The following is a 12,974-nucleotide window of genomic DNA, read 5'->3' on the forward strand; positions in this document are numbered from 1 at the left end:
GGGTTGGAGTGATTCAGATGCTTTCCAGAAGAAGGACATTAGGGTACCGGCTGCCTGCAGGGTCACACAGGCAGAGAAAGCAGCATCAAGGCTCAGCCCCTCCCAACCTCCCAAACATCACATACATCTCGGCCACCTCAGGCAGTGCTATCACCTTGATTTCCATTTAAACCACAAATACTTTAAGCTAAGCTGTGAAATCTCATACCTGGCTTGTATTTTACATCCCTTTTGCATGTCCTCCTATATGAAAACCTGTGCATATGAGCAGATCCCCAATTCTTTCTGGTGACCATTTCATGTCTTGCTTTCCAAGACACTGCAGATCACCATCAGCCTCTGGGGCTCCAGCTAGCTGCTGGTCTCAGTCTCATGTCCACCTCCTGCCCCTTTAACCCACAGCAGAGGACGCTTTCTGGCCCTACAGATAAGGAGAAGGGCTTGCAATTGTTTTCTTGCAATAAGAGATGCCTGGCAGGGAAGGCAGAAACCAGGAGCCTGACAGCTCTGAGCCACGATGGCCCTGCACCAGCTTCCCCCAGTGCAAAGACAGCAGTCCTTTCATGTGCTCAGCACTCACCTGCTCAGATGTGCCCTTGATGCATGACGGAGATTTCCAGATGCAACACGGCTCCCTGCAGTCATAATCCACTGGCACTGCAGCTTTGATGCCTGGAAGAGGGTAAGGAGGAGAGTCAGGCTGGGCAGTGGGTTGTGGTACGACACCTTCAAAGTGGGCAGGAGCCCTCGGGCACCTCCACTTTCGCCCCTCTGTGGCAGGGCAGCCCATAAGCTTTGCTGGCCCACGAACCTCTGAGTGAAGGAGGAAAAGCTGCCCATCCCTGGGGACCATGCCCTCCCCGCCTCCCTCCCCATGCAGCCCTCAAATGGGGGCTCACTACAGTGGCTGTCCTGAGGGAAGCTGCCCTCTGTCCCACTGTGTATCCTGCCCATGAGCACTGTTCTGAATCTGGAAAGAGCAGGGCCAGGCAGATGGACAAAATCCCTGAAGGGATGCTCAGAGGCCCCAAACACACAAGCGCACCCCCTTTCTGGCACACTGGTCCAGCAAGTTCTGCATCCCATCATCTTGCATGTGGGAGGTCAGCTTTGGCAGGTCACTTGCTGTGCTTGCCTGCCCCAGGAAATGGGTTGTTCTTTCATTACGTTTCCAATAAGATTTGTAATTAACAGGCAGTCATGGCCAGTCCCCGAGAGCTGGCCAGCCCAAAAGCCACCACCAGCAGTGCTGGGGAAGAGCACCACCAGCGAGCAGCCAGAACAAAGACACAATACACCAGCTCCCAATGAGCACTTGCAGCAGGGCAAATCAATGCCATAGCGTAACAAACCTCTGATCCAAACCCTCAGCAAAAGCTTTTTGTAAAGATCATCTCCTGGCACCCCTCATGGGGCCGGCACCAAGGCAGGTAGAAAAGCAAGTGAATGCCTGCAGCTGCAGGTGGATGCCAAGGTGGTAACACACGGTGCTCTGCCTGCCTGGAATGTTGCTGCTTCCCTACTCCATCCCTGGGGGAGATTGTACCACGACTTGCGTGGCACAGTCAACCGCTGGGAAGCAAAATCAGCAACTGGCAGCAAGAGTCAGCACGGTGCGGCAGGAGAAAGCCACATCCTTCCTGTGCGTGTCCATGCCGGGACAAAGACATAGTTTTGGCTGCATACTTTCTTTCTTCCCACATCCCTCTCCAGTCACAGCCCTTTGCTGCCCAGCAGCAGCTGCCTTTTGGGGCAATGGGTGCATCAGGAGAGGCTGACATCACAAATCCATCCCAGCCAAGACCGCAGCGTCAGTCACCAGGTGATGCCTGCACTAGCCAGTAGCGCACACACCTAGCACAAGGGGCTACACCATGTTTGGCCAGCTCAGATACTGTTCCCTGAAGCATTACAGCGGGAAATGCCAGGATTCCTCAGCCTGCCACAAAAGTTTCTCCAAGCACACCTTGGGACCTCCTTGAACATCCTCCAGGAGGGCTGCCTGGCAGCCTGGGATGGGAAGCAGCTGGAGCACAGCACTGCTCCGCACCCTCCTGCAAGGCACTGTGGCCAAGGGAGGTTCCTGTCCCCTTTCCCCTATTCTTTGGGGTTTCTCTTGGCCATGTTTAGCTCTGCCTCCCAGGGCAGCTTCTCCCTGCTGAGGGCCCAGCCAGCTCACAGCAGGGCTCAGCCTCTTACAGCACCCGTCGGGACCCCATCGCACCCATAGAGAGCCAGGGAGCAATGCAGGGACCAGGCACTCCTGCACCCTAAACAGGGACGGGGAGACAGCACCCGGTCACCTCTCTCTTCTCCTTCCCTTGAGCCAGGCATCTCCAGAGCCTTACTTCTGGCCATCCAGGTGGGACAAGTCCAGGTCCTCACCAGCTCAGCTGAGCAGCACAGGTACCAGCACTTGGATGCAGCACATGGGGCTCCATGTGCCCAAGCCAAGAGTTTGTCCCCTCCTAAGCCCAAGTGATGGTGATTTTGCTGGTGTTTCAGCCTGTGCTGGTGCTCTGATTCTAAGACAGGACTTAAGACCTGTGGGGGTAAGCCCAGCCAGAGCTCCTCCTGCTCTCTGCCCTGCTCCTGCCAAGCTCCTAAGATCCCTTGATGCTCAGAGGACAGGAGGGAGCCTGTGCTTTTGCCAGGATCTCCCAGCACCTGGGTCCAGAGCTATACCAGGCACAGCTTTCCTCTCTTCTTCCAGCCTGGAGAGGCCTGGCGAAGGGCACTATGCTTCAACAGCCATAAAACACCCGGTGCCAAAGGACCTGCAGGGAGGGAGTGTCTCCCAGGCACTGGGGCAGAGACACTGCATTCCCTGGGGACACCAAGCCACCAGACCCTGACATGGGATGACACAGCCAGGCTGGGGGGGGGTCGGGGACTTGGTTTACCTGCTGGTTTAATTCTTGTTAGCACATCCAGGGAGGACCTGGGATTAACAGACCATGGTCTCAGTCTGGTGGCAACAGAGCAGGATGGCAGGTGAGGAAGAGTCCCTGGCTGGGCGCTGCAGCAGCTGTACTGCATGCCAGGCTGCAGCCTGCAAAAAGATCTGTTGCTGTTTAACTGTACTGTACCAGCCAGAAAGGAAGCAGGACGGGTGCAGGGGCAGCTCTGCCTGCCAGGGAGGCATCTGTCGTAGGGCAGGACCGGCAGAGCCCTGGGAAAGTGGAGCCTGACAGGGCTGACAGCACTGGTGCAAGGAAGAGAGCAAGAGCTGTACCCGAAGGGGCCACGCTCGCCAGTGAGGATCCATGTAGCTTCCCAGAGCAGCACTGCCAGCCAGTCAAGGTGACACACGGCCAGTGGACAAGAGGCTTTGGTCTGGGCATTGCTGCCTGGGGTAGAGCACCATGTCCAGAGGCTGGCAGGACTGAGAGGGGTCCTTGCACCATTTAGACCACAAAACCCCCCAAACTGGCTTTTGCTGCCTTCACCCCTCCTGCTCCCTCTCCTGGGAAGTGCTAAGGAGACCTTCGCAGCCTGACTAGAGGTGAAGCAGGAACCACACAGCCAGGAAAGAGAGGAGCTGTCATTACAAGAGGGTAAATAATCATCCTCGGTACAAGCAGAGCACAAGGCAAGTGAAGAGGCAACAGAAACTGCTGGAAACAGACTGCCTGGAGGATGACTTGCAGCTCCATCGGTCCTATCTGAACCCAAGAAGAAGGAAGGAAATCTAACCAGTGGAAATGCAAACCAGAAGCTCCCTGGCACAGGCTAAGAGCAGAGCGTGAGAAACACCAGGAGGCATAAAGTTTCCATTACAACCCTGAAGGACGGCAGCACCAGCAGCAATGCTGCCACCAAAGAAGGGTTTCTCCACAGCCTGACAGATCAGGCATATCACCATCAGAAGAGAGACAGACTTGTGAGGCTGGGGACCACCTCCTGCCTGTCCATATAAGAGGTGGCAATCCTGGAGAGAAGGTGGTTAGAAAGATGCTAAAGGAGCAAACTGTGCCTGAAGGAAAAGACGACTGGCGTGGATGTGGTTCTGGCACTCCCCTGGGATTCACGTTGGGGAGGAAGGAGCTCATACTTGGTGGAAACAAGAAAGAGGAAGGGAGGGAGGATGGGGAGGGAGGGAGCATCCCTGCCCCTCTGCAAGGGCAAGTGCTGCTCTCAGAGGTCCTCAGGAGGCCTCCTGCTGTGCCAGATTCATGCAGCCGCAGAGCCTTGCTCAGTGCTGGCCCCTGTGCAGATAACAGGGAGGAAGCCCGAACCCAGAGGGGAAGGATGGGGCAAGAGGTAGTGCCCATGTCAGGAGTGCAAGCTCCTAGAAACCACCAGAGACAGCCTCTACAGAGGCAGACCCGACATCTCCCTCTGCCCCGCAGCACCCGTGTTCGTGAGGTGCTGCTGCTGCCCTTCCTCCCATCCCACGGGAGGGGACACTGACGAGGTGCAGAAGCCCCTGGGGACAGAGCAGCCCCCTCCGCAGGGCACCTTGCTGGGGCTGCAGGCTCCTGAGGGGCTGAGGTCTGCCCGGCGATGTGCGGTGCCTCCCCAGCCCCAGCCCCATGCACAGGTGCCGCAGGGACTGAGCCCTTCCGCTCGGCCAAGCCAGGATAACACAATGAAACCTCTCCCGGGAGCTCGGGGAGCAGGAGCAGAGCTCCTGGCTAGGGAGCTTACCCCTGCTCCCTCTGATGCCCCATGTCTTGGCATGGATCGCCTCAGCACACCTTGCCCGGGCGCCTCGCGTGCCGGCAGCAACGCTGACAATAGCCTGCAGCTGGGAATGGGGGGCTTGCAGGGTCTGCAGGCAGATCCTACCACGCAACGGCCACCTGTGTACAGCTTTCCCCCACGTCCAGCCACCCCCACCAGCCGCCCCTCCATGCACGGCTGCCCCTCTCCCCAGGAAAGGGCAGCCAAAGAACGAAAAGCAGCTTAAAATCCGTCAGGACAATCGGGCAGCTCTCCAAAATCAGCAGCATCCCCTGCCCACCCAGCACCAGCAGGCTCAAACCTCAGCGATACAGCCCACGGCCGCCCAGCTCCAGTGTTTCGACCGGGAGCCCAGGAAACCTGCAGCAGGCAGGGCACGGAAATCCCATGCAGCAGCCGCTCACGGGGAGGACAGCCCAGGTTGAGGACAGACCTTTGTCTCTGCCTGCCTGTCTCACTCGCTCACTGCCGGAGGAGGAAGAGGGGGGCGGTGGGGGACAGCGAGCAAAGATAACACCCCTAGGAGGGATGTCACAGCCACGTTAATCACTTGGAATTCCAGCCAGCGCAGACCCGGGTGCCGCAAATATGGGCAGCAAATGGAGATGCTCAAAGCTCTGAAATAATTGGATCCTTTCACAAGAGCCGAGCCCAGAATCCAGCACAGGAATTCAGTCCCCGCTGGAAGTCGAGAGATCAAATACACGGAGAGGCAGGCGCAGCACAAGCAATCCTCAGCCACTGCCGTATCCGGCTCCGCAGCCCCTGGCACCACTCTAATCTCAGGTGCCTTCTCAGCAGGAGCGAGGGAGGACCGCAGCGGAGAGCCCGAGCCCCCAGCGGAGCCGAGCTGAGGACCAGCCCCTTCCCATCCAACTTACTCCACTTGTGGCAAGGTGCAGAAACGCTGCCAATGCGAAAGAGGGTTTCGTGGAGGAAACCAGCAGCCTCGAAGCCCTGCTCGACTGGAGGAACAGCCCACGGAGAGGAGACCCCTGAAGCTGCCAGCCGGCCTCCGCAGCCCCGCGAGGGAGATGCCCGGCCCGGCCGGCTTGCCAGCCCGCATCACGTTCCGGGTGAGAAGCACACACGGCACATGTAGGCTCCTGCTCGGCGCCTCAACGGCAATGAAAAGGCACGGAGGCTTCTGCCAGAAAACAAAGAGGCAGCGGCAGAGCTGGGGGTGGGGAAAACTCTCCGCTGCCCAAGAGGATCCCTGCAGAGGCAGCAGGATGCTGATGGGCTCCACCGCGGCTACTCACCCCCGCGAGCCTGAGGTGGCACCCACTCGCCCGGCGCAGGGAGCCCGGAGGGTGGGCCAGCCCCTGCTCCCCTCCCCGAGGCAGCGCTGGGTGGGAAGTGCTGGAGGATGCAAGCCAGGCCCAGGACAACAGCTGGCCACAAGGGGAAAATTCCTCCGGGCTGGCTCCGCTTCCTAAAAAGCTGCGTATTTGCACCTCGGGGTAGCTGCTGCGTGCCACCGCTCCCAGGGGGAAGGTGCAGCTGGCACGGCGCCTGCAAGCTTTGCCAACAGGGCAATCTGCGGAGCCCAGCGGCGTTGACTTTGCAGTGGCACAGCGGCCTCGGTGGTCACCCTGGGGCAAGAAAGAAAGCGCCTGCAGTGAAAGCAAGCCCCTGGCCACCCAGGCACAGGGACATGTTGGCCAGCTCCCTTCCAGTCCTCCTGTCCCTCTCCAGAGGCAGCAGCCCGAGGGACGGGGACCTCAGACACTGGATGACCACACAGACTGGCTGCTCCACTCCAGACTTTGGTGCCAACTGCAACCGATGGAAAATTTTCCACCGTTGGTGATTACAAAGTCACGTGCCTGTGCAGCCAGTCACAGGATGGCCACGAGAATGCAAACAGGTCCTGGCAGAGGGGCAGAGACCACTCTGCTCTGCGCTTGCATGGTGTCTAGGATCTCCAGCCATGACCAGGGCAGTGATGTGCTGCCACGTTTCAAGTTCAACAAGGACATTTGTCCAAGGGAAGCATCCTCCAGGTCCAAGCAGGACTAGACCCTCACCATACTAAGCGATACTAATTGTTTTTATCTGATGTCCCAAGAGGAAGAACGATGCCCTGGGGTTGGTGTCTGCATCAGGCACCCTGGGAACCCTATCCCAACCCATTTAACTCAACTCCAATGGAAAGGCAATCGCTCACTGGTAACTCCCTTCCCGTCAGCTCCGTCCCGGGCCATGGGAAGTGTGATCTAACCATGCGGTGAACAGCCCAGCCCGCTCTCCATCACTACGAGCAGGGTACAGAAACACGATTCCCTGACAGGGAGCACCGGCCAGGTTGATGCTTTGTGAGCTGGGAGAAGACAGCACAGCAATCAGTCGACGGGATCCCTTTTGCTCCCACCTCTGCTGTCTCCTCTCTTCTCCCTCCGGCCCTCCCCACATAGAGCCACAGCCATCCACAGCCCAATCTTCCCTCCTGACTGAGCCAGCTCCTTCTGTATCCTGATGCCCTGTAGCCACCCACACTGCCTGATCCCAGATGCACAATCCTTCACCTTCCCCATATCCTTCACGTGGCAGCCAGGCTCTGCATCCCCATAACTGTGCTCCTCTTCATTCCCACCCCAGCTCCATCCTCCTCTACCATCAGATGCTGCCCTGTTTACATGCACCCCCATGCATATCACCAATGCCCCCAGCTCTTTACCCGTGCTCTGTTGCCTCCTGATTGCTGCAGCTCGTACCATAACTTAGAATCATACAATCATTTAGGTTGGAAAAGACCTTTAAGATCATCATGTCCAACCATTAATCTAACACTACCAAGTCCACCACTAAACCATGTCCCTAAGCATGACATCTACACGTCTTTTAAATACCTCCAGGGATGGGGACTCCACCACTTCCCTGGGCAGCCTGTTCCAATGTTTGACAAACCTTTCCGAGAAGAAATACTTCCTAATATCCAATCTAAACCTCCCCTGGTGCAACTTGAGCCCATTTCCTCTTGTCCTATTGCTAACTACTTGGGAGAAGAGACCAACACCCACCTCACTACAACCTCCTTTCAGGCAGTTGCAGAGAGCGATAAGGTCTCCCCTCAGCCTCCTCTTCTCCAGACTCAACAACCCCAGTTCCCTCAGCCGCTCCTCATAAGGCCTGTGCTCCAGACCCTTCACCAACTTCATTGCCCTTCTCTGGACATGCTCCAGCACCTCAATGTATTCCTTGGGAGTGAGGGGCCCAAAACTGGACACAGTATTCCAGGTGTGGCCTCACCAGTGCCGAGTACAGGGGGACAATCACCTCCCTGCTCCTGCTGGCCACAGCATTCCTGATACAAGCCAGGATGCTGTTGGCCTTCTTGGCCACCTGGGCACACTTCTGGCTCACGTTCAGCCGGCTCATATTCACCAACACCCCCAGATCCTTTTCAGCCAGGCAGCTTTCCAGCCACTCTTCCCCAAGCCTGTAGTATGGCATGGGGCTGTTGTGACACAAGTGCAGGACCTGGCACTTGGCCTTGTTCAACCTCGTACAGCTGGCCTCAGCTGACCGATCGATCGATCCAGCCTGTCCAGGTCCCTCTGCAGGGCCATCCTACCCTTAAGCAGATTGACACTCCCACCCAACTTGGTGTCATCTGCAAACTTACTGAGGGCGCACTCAATCCCCTCATCCAGATCCTTGATAAAGGTATTAAATGGAACTGGCCCCAATACTTAGCCCTGGAGAACACCACTTGTGACCGGCTGTCAACTGGAGTTAACTCCATTCACCGCAACCCTTTGGGCCCAGCCATCCAGCCTCTTTTTACCCATCCCATCCAAGCCCATGGCCCATCCAAGCCATGAGCAGCCAGTGTCTCTAGGAGAATGCTGTGGGAAACAGTGTCAAAAGCTTTACTAAAGTCTAGGTAGACCAACATCCACAGCCTTTCCCTTGTCCACTGAGCGGGCCACCTTGTTGTGGAAGGAGATCACACCGGTCAAGCAGAATCTGCCTTTCATAAACCCATGCTGACTGGGCCTGATTGTATGGTTGTCCTCTACATGCTGCGTGATGGCACTCAAGATGATCTGCTCTATAACCTTCCCCTGCACCGAGGTCAGGCTGACAGGCCTGTAGTTCCCTGGATATTCCTTCCAGCCCTTCTTGTAGATGAGCATCACATTTGCTAACTGCCAGTCACTGGGGTCCCCCCACCATCGAGCAGGCTGGGGGTGCACAAGAAGTTGGGAGGGGACACAGCTAGGACAGCTGACCCCAGCTGACCAAAGGGATATTCCACACCATATGACACCATGCTCAGCATATAAAGCTGGGGGAAGAAGAAGGAAGGGAGGCTGTTCAGAGTTATGGCGTTTGTCTTCCCAAGTAACCATTACATGTGATGGAGCCCTGCTTTCCCAGAGATAGCTGAACACCTGCCTGCCGATGGCAAGGAGTGAATGAATTCCTTGTTTTGCTTTGCTTGTGCACGCGGCTTTTGCTTTACCTATTGTACTCTCTTTATCTCAACCCATGAGTTTTCTCACTTTTACGCTTCTGATTCTCTCCCCCATCCCACCGGGCAGGGGGTGAGCGAGCGCCTGGGTGGTGCTTAGTTGCCGGCTGGGGTTAAACCACAACAGCAGAGGACAACTGGTCTTACTCTTAAAGACTGAGGCAAAGAAGGCATTAAATACTGCAGCCTTTTCCTCATCCTCTGTCACTATTTTTCCCCCCCGCATCCAATAAAGGATGGACATTCTCCTTAGCCCTCCTTTTGTTGCTAATATATTTATAGAAACTTACACCAGTCCCCCCCACCCCCAGCTGCCGCACACCTACAGCCCAAACCTCCTTGCACACACCCCACTGACGAGTCCCCAGCACCCATCTGGGAGAGCCACAGCAACATCACCTTTCCCTACCTCCCCAAACGGTCACCAGGGCACTGCAGAGCAGCGGAGAAGGTCCCGGGGTTGCTGCGTTACCCTGAGCAGCTCACGACACAGGCATCAAAGCTATGTGTGGGAAGAGGGAGCAGGTGAAGCACCTGTCGTGGGGAGGGCAGCAAGGATTGTGCACGTAGCATTTACCCCGTGGGAACTGCCCGTCCCCACCGCAATCCCTCTTGCAATACACTTCCTTTTACCGTAAGAGCCCTCCAAGGGAGGTGCTTGGGCAGAGGCACTCCAGCCTCCGGCTCGGTGTTAACCAAGCTGCAGCCTGCAGATAAGGCTGCAGCAGCTGTGGGGACATTCTGCATCTTTTCCACTCCCTGTGCTAGACATCTACGTGGCACAGGGGGAGGAGATACCACACACACACATATGGCCATGCACACCCACCCAACTCACCCCTTTACAGCAGCGATTTAGAAAGTCTCAAGTCTAGCACAGGCCAGAGTGGTGACATGGGCTGGGCAGGGACTCAGGCCGTAAGGGTGAGTCTTTGTCCACCTTTCGTTGTAAGGAGCTGGACACATCCAGGGCTACTGCAGGGAAGGAGGATTTCCACCATGAATTCAACGTCCTGTGCCTTGTCAGGGAGAAGGAAAGTCTCTCCTTCCCGTGGGACTGAAAGTGAAAGAGAAACACCCTGCTGGCATTAGGAAACGGGTGTCACAGCTGTCACCTAGACACTCACACTGTTGCCTGTAATGGAGGCAAACACACGAGCGCACAAGCCCCTCTGAAGGGAAACAAGGGTGTAGGAGGGACTGGCATGTCTGACTGCAGGCATACCCTTATGCAGAGCAGTGGTAGGCGCAGCCCAGCTCCTATTTCATCCTGTGGAACTGGCAAACCTCCTGGTCCACGCACCCCAAACCACCCGCGGGGTCCGACCGACAGCAGAGCCCTCTGCCCTGTGCATCTGCCACCCCCTCCACCAGGGCTCGGCTCTTGCAGCCCAGGGCTGCCAGGGCTCCAAGCAATGCCCACGGCCAGGGTTGCCCTCAGGATGGAAGGGGGAATCCACCTGGCACCTGGATGTTGCATGGAGACAGAGGAAGCCAAGGCTCAACTGGTGCTTCATGCCAGGAGAAGGTCAGAGAGGACCTGCCCTTGGGGCTATCTGGCAGGTGCAGCCTGCAGGGACTACACGGCACTGGGGCACCGGCATATCAGCATCCTCCGTCTTCACAGAAGTGATAATGAGCAGGGATGGGCTCGAGACGCAGCTGCGTCCCCAGACAGCCCTCCTGCACAGGACATGAGCCCCCACGTCAGTCCCTGCAAGATGCAAAGGCCCCCGTGCAAACTCTGCTTGCTGCCATTGTTGCAGCCTGTGTTTTGCTGCGCTGCTTCTGTGGGAACACACAAAGCTCAGAGACTTCAGAAACCAGCTTAACTGTGGCAACTGGGTCCAAAACACCTTCAACCCTGGTGGCAGCTGTGCTGCTGGGGACACAGATGTCCCCCCAAGACCAGACCCTCCTAGGGAGACAGAGCCCACAGGAGACCCGGGAGCTCTCCATGGACTACCAGGAACCAGCTCATCCCCGGCCACGCAGCCATTTACCCGTGCAGCTGGGAACAGACCCCAGGGGCCTCTTGGCTCAGACCAGCAGACCCGGCTGCTCTCAATGCACAGGGGTGTTGTAACAGGGATATCCAAGTAATGCAAGAGCACCCAGAGCGGTATTGAGTAACGAGCGGACTGCCGAGGAAGGGAGAGCGCACAGGGCTCTGAGCAAGCCCAAAGGAGCGAGCATCAACGAGCCCCAGGGAAGGGCTGAGAGGACCAACTTGAGAAGGGATCTGGGGACTAGCACAGGCTCGTGGGAATGTCCTAGACCTTGAAAACCCACATAAAAGCATCTGGGGAGCCTGGACATCCTCCCAGCCTCTGCCAGACAGGGACGCAGACATAGCCACCACTGCAGGTCAGCTCTACCCAGATGCCATGGCTACAGGCAGCCCCCTTTGCTCTGGTTCATTACTCTTGCAGACAGGATGGGGCAAACACTAAACACCCTTTGAGCACTTACACACCAGACATGGGCTTCTGCAGCATCAGGCACTGGGGTCAAAGCTCAGAGACACAATAAATCGCAGAGCAAAGTTGTTTCTGAAGACAAGGCCGATAAGGTTGCCAGCAGCCAGCCTTGCAGAAGGACAGGATCAGGAAAAGACCAGCCATGAGAATAAAAGGCTGGCAAAGAAACAGAAAATACTGGGAGCAAGTAATTCTTTCCAGACAGTCCTTTGGGCTCATCACAGCCTCCATCTGCTCCCTATCTGCTCGGGATGGTCAGGCAGCTGGAGCCTTTAAAAAGGCTACTGGTGACTTCCCCCACAGTCGCCACTGTCACTGGGACAGCACCATGGGGAAGATAAACCTGGATCCCTTCCAGCCGGAGGGCTGGGGGCCAGCGTCCTCCCCAGCCTCCTGACAACGCCAGCACCTGGCTACAGATCACAGCTCTGCACTGCCAGTAGAGCAGGGCGGACGGTTTATCGTCCCATGCTTTACTGCTGACCAGCTTTTTGTGCTCATGCAGGGAAGGAATAACGTGGATGTCTGGAAAGGTGGCTAAGACAAGTGGGGGCACAGAAATGAGCTAGGCAATGCTGCTAAGGCAGTGCCTCCACCCCCCGGCACTGCTAATACCACACAGACAAGATGAACCAAGCCAGGAGAAGGGGATGGACAGAACAGCCCCCTGATCCCTCCATTTGCCTACAAGCCAGTCAGTCCAACAGGCCATGAGCTGCTGTATTGCCAAGCATCCCAAGAGCTGCAGAACTGGGGAATGACTTCAGGGGGTTTCGGTCCAATCCTGCTCACAGCAGGGCCAACATCAAGCAGGTTGCTCAGGGTTTGCCCCTTCCAAGGGCTGAAGGTCTCCAAACATAGAGACTACCCCTGCTCCTCTTGGCCCTGCCCCGGTGAAGAAATATTTTTCCTAATATCTAATTGGAATTTCCCTTGTGTGCTATGGCTTCTCATCCTGTCCCTGGGCACTTCCCAGGAGACCCAAGCTTCAGATTCTCTCCAAATCCACAGCTGCTGGCAGCGGTGAGAGCCCCTTTCGCTGCCTTCCCTTTCCCAGGCTGCACAAACCCACCGCTCTCAGCCTCTGCCCGCAAACACGCTGCAGCCCACCAGCAGCCCCTCGGCAGGACCAGAGCCCCAGGGCATCTCCGGAGAGTGCTGGAGCCTGTTAGTCTCCATCCTGCCCAGCCAAGGGTGCCACCAGGGAGGACAAGAGGTACCTGCAGCCAGCCCCGAGCAGCGGACACCTGCACACCTTGGGGGAGTTGAAAAAAAAAGAGACTCACCTCAACATGGAGACCAATGGGGGTTGTTTTTGCTTGAGTATT

General features: G+C 56.9%; 1 protein-coding gene across 1 annotated transcript in view; it reads right to left on the reverse strand.

Moving 5' to 3' along the window:
- The window catches only part of ATOSB (atos homolog B), a 41,403-nt gene that overhangs the window by 7,676 nt on the left and 20,753 nt on the right, over window positions 1–12,974 (reverse strand). Inside the window, exon 3 of the mRNA XM_075726304.1 lies at window positions 581–672. The gene's annotated coding sequence lies outside the window, so the exon portion shown is untranslated. The remainder of the gene's footprint in view (window positions 1–580; window positions 673–12,974) is intronic.

The sequence above is a fragment of the Pelecanus crispus genome, chromosome Z (assembly GCF_030463565.1).
Source record: "Pelecanus crispus isolate bPelCri1 chromosome Z, bPelCri1.pri, whole genome shotgun sequence".
Lineage (NCBI taxonomy): Eukaryota > Metazoa > Chordata > Aves > Pelecaniformes > Pelecanidae > Pelecanus > Pelecanus crispus.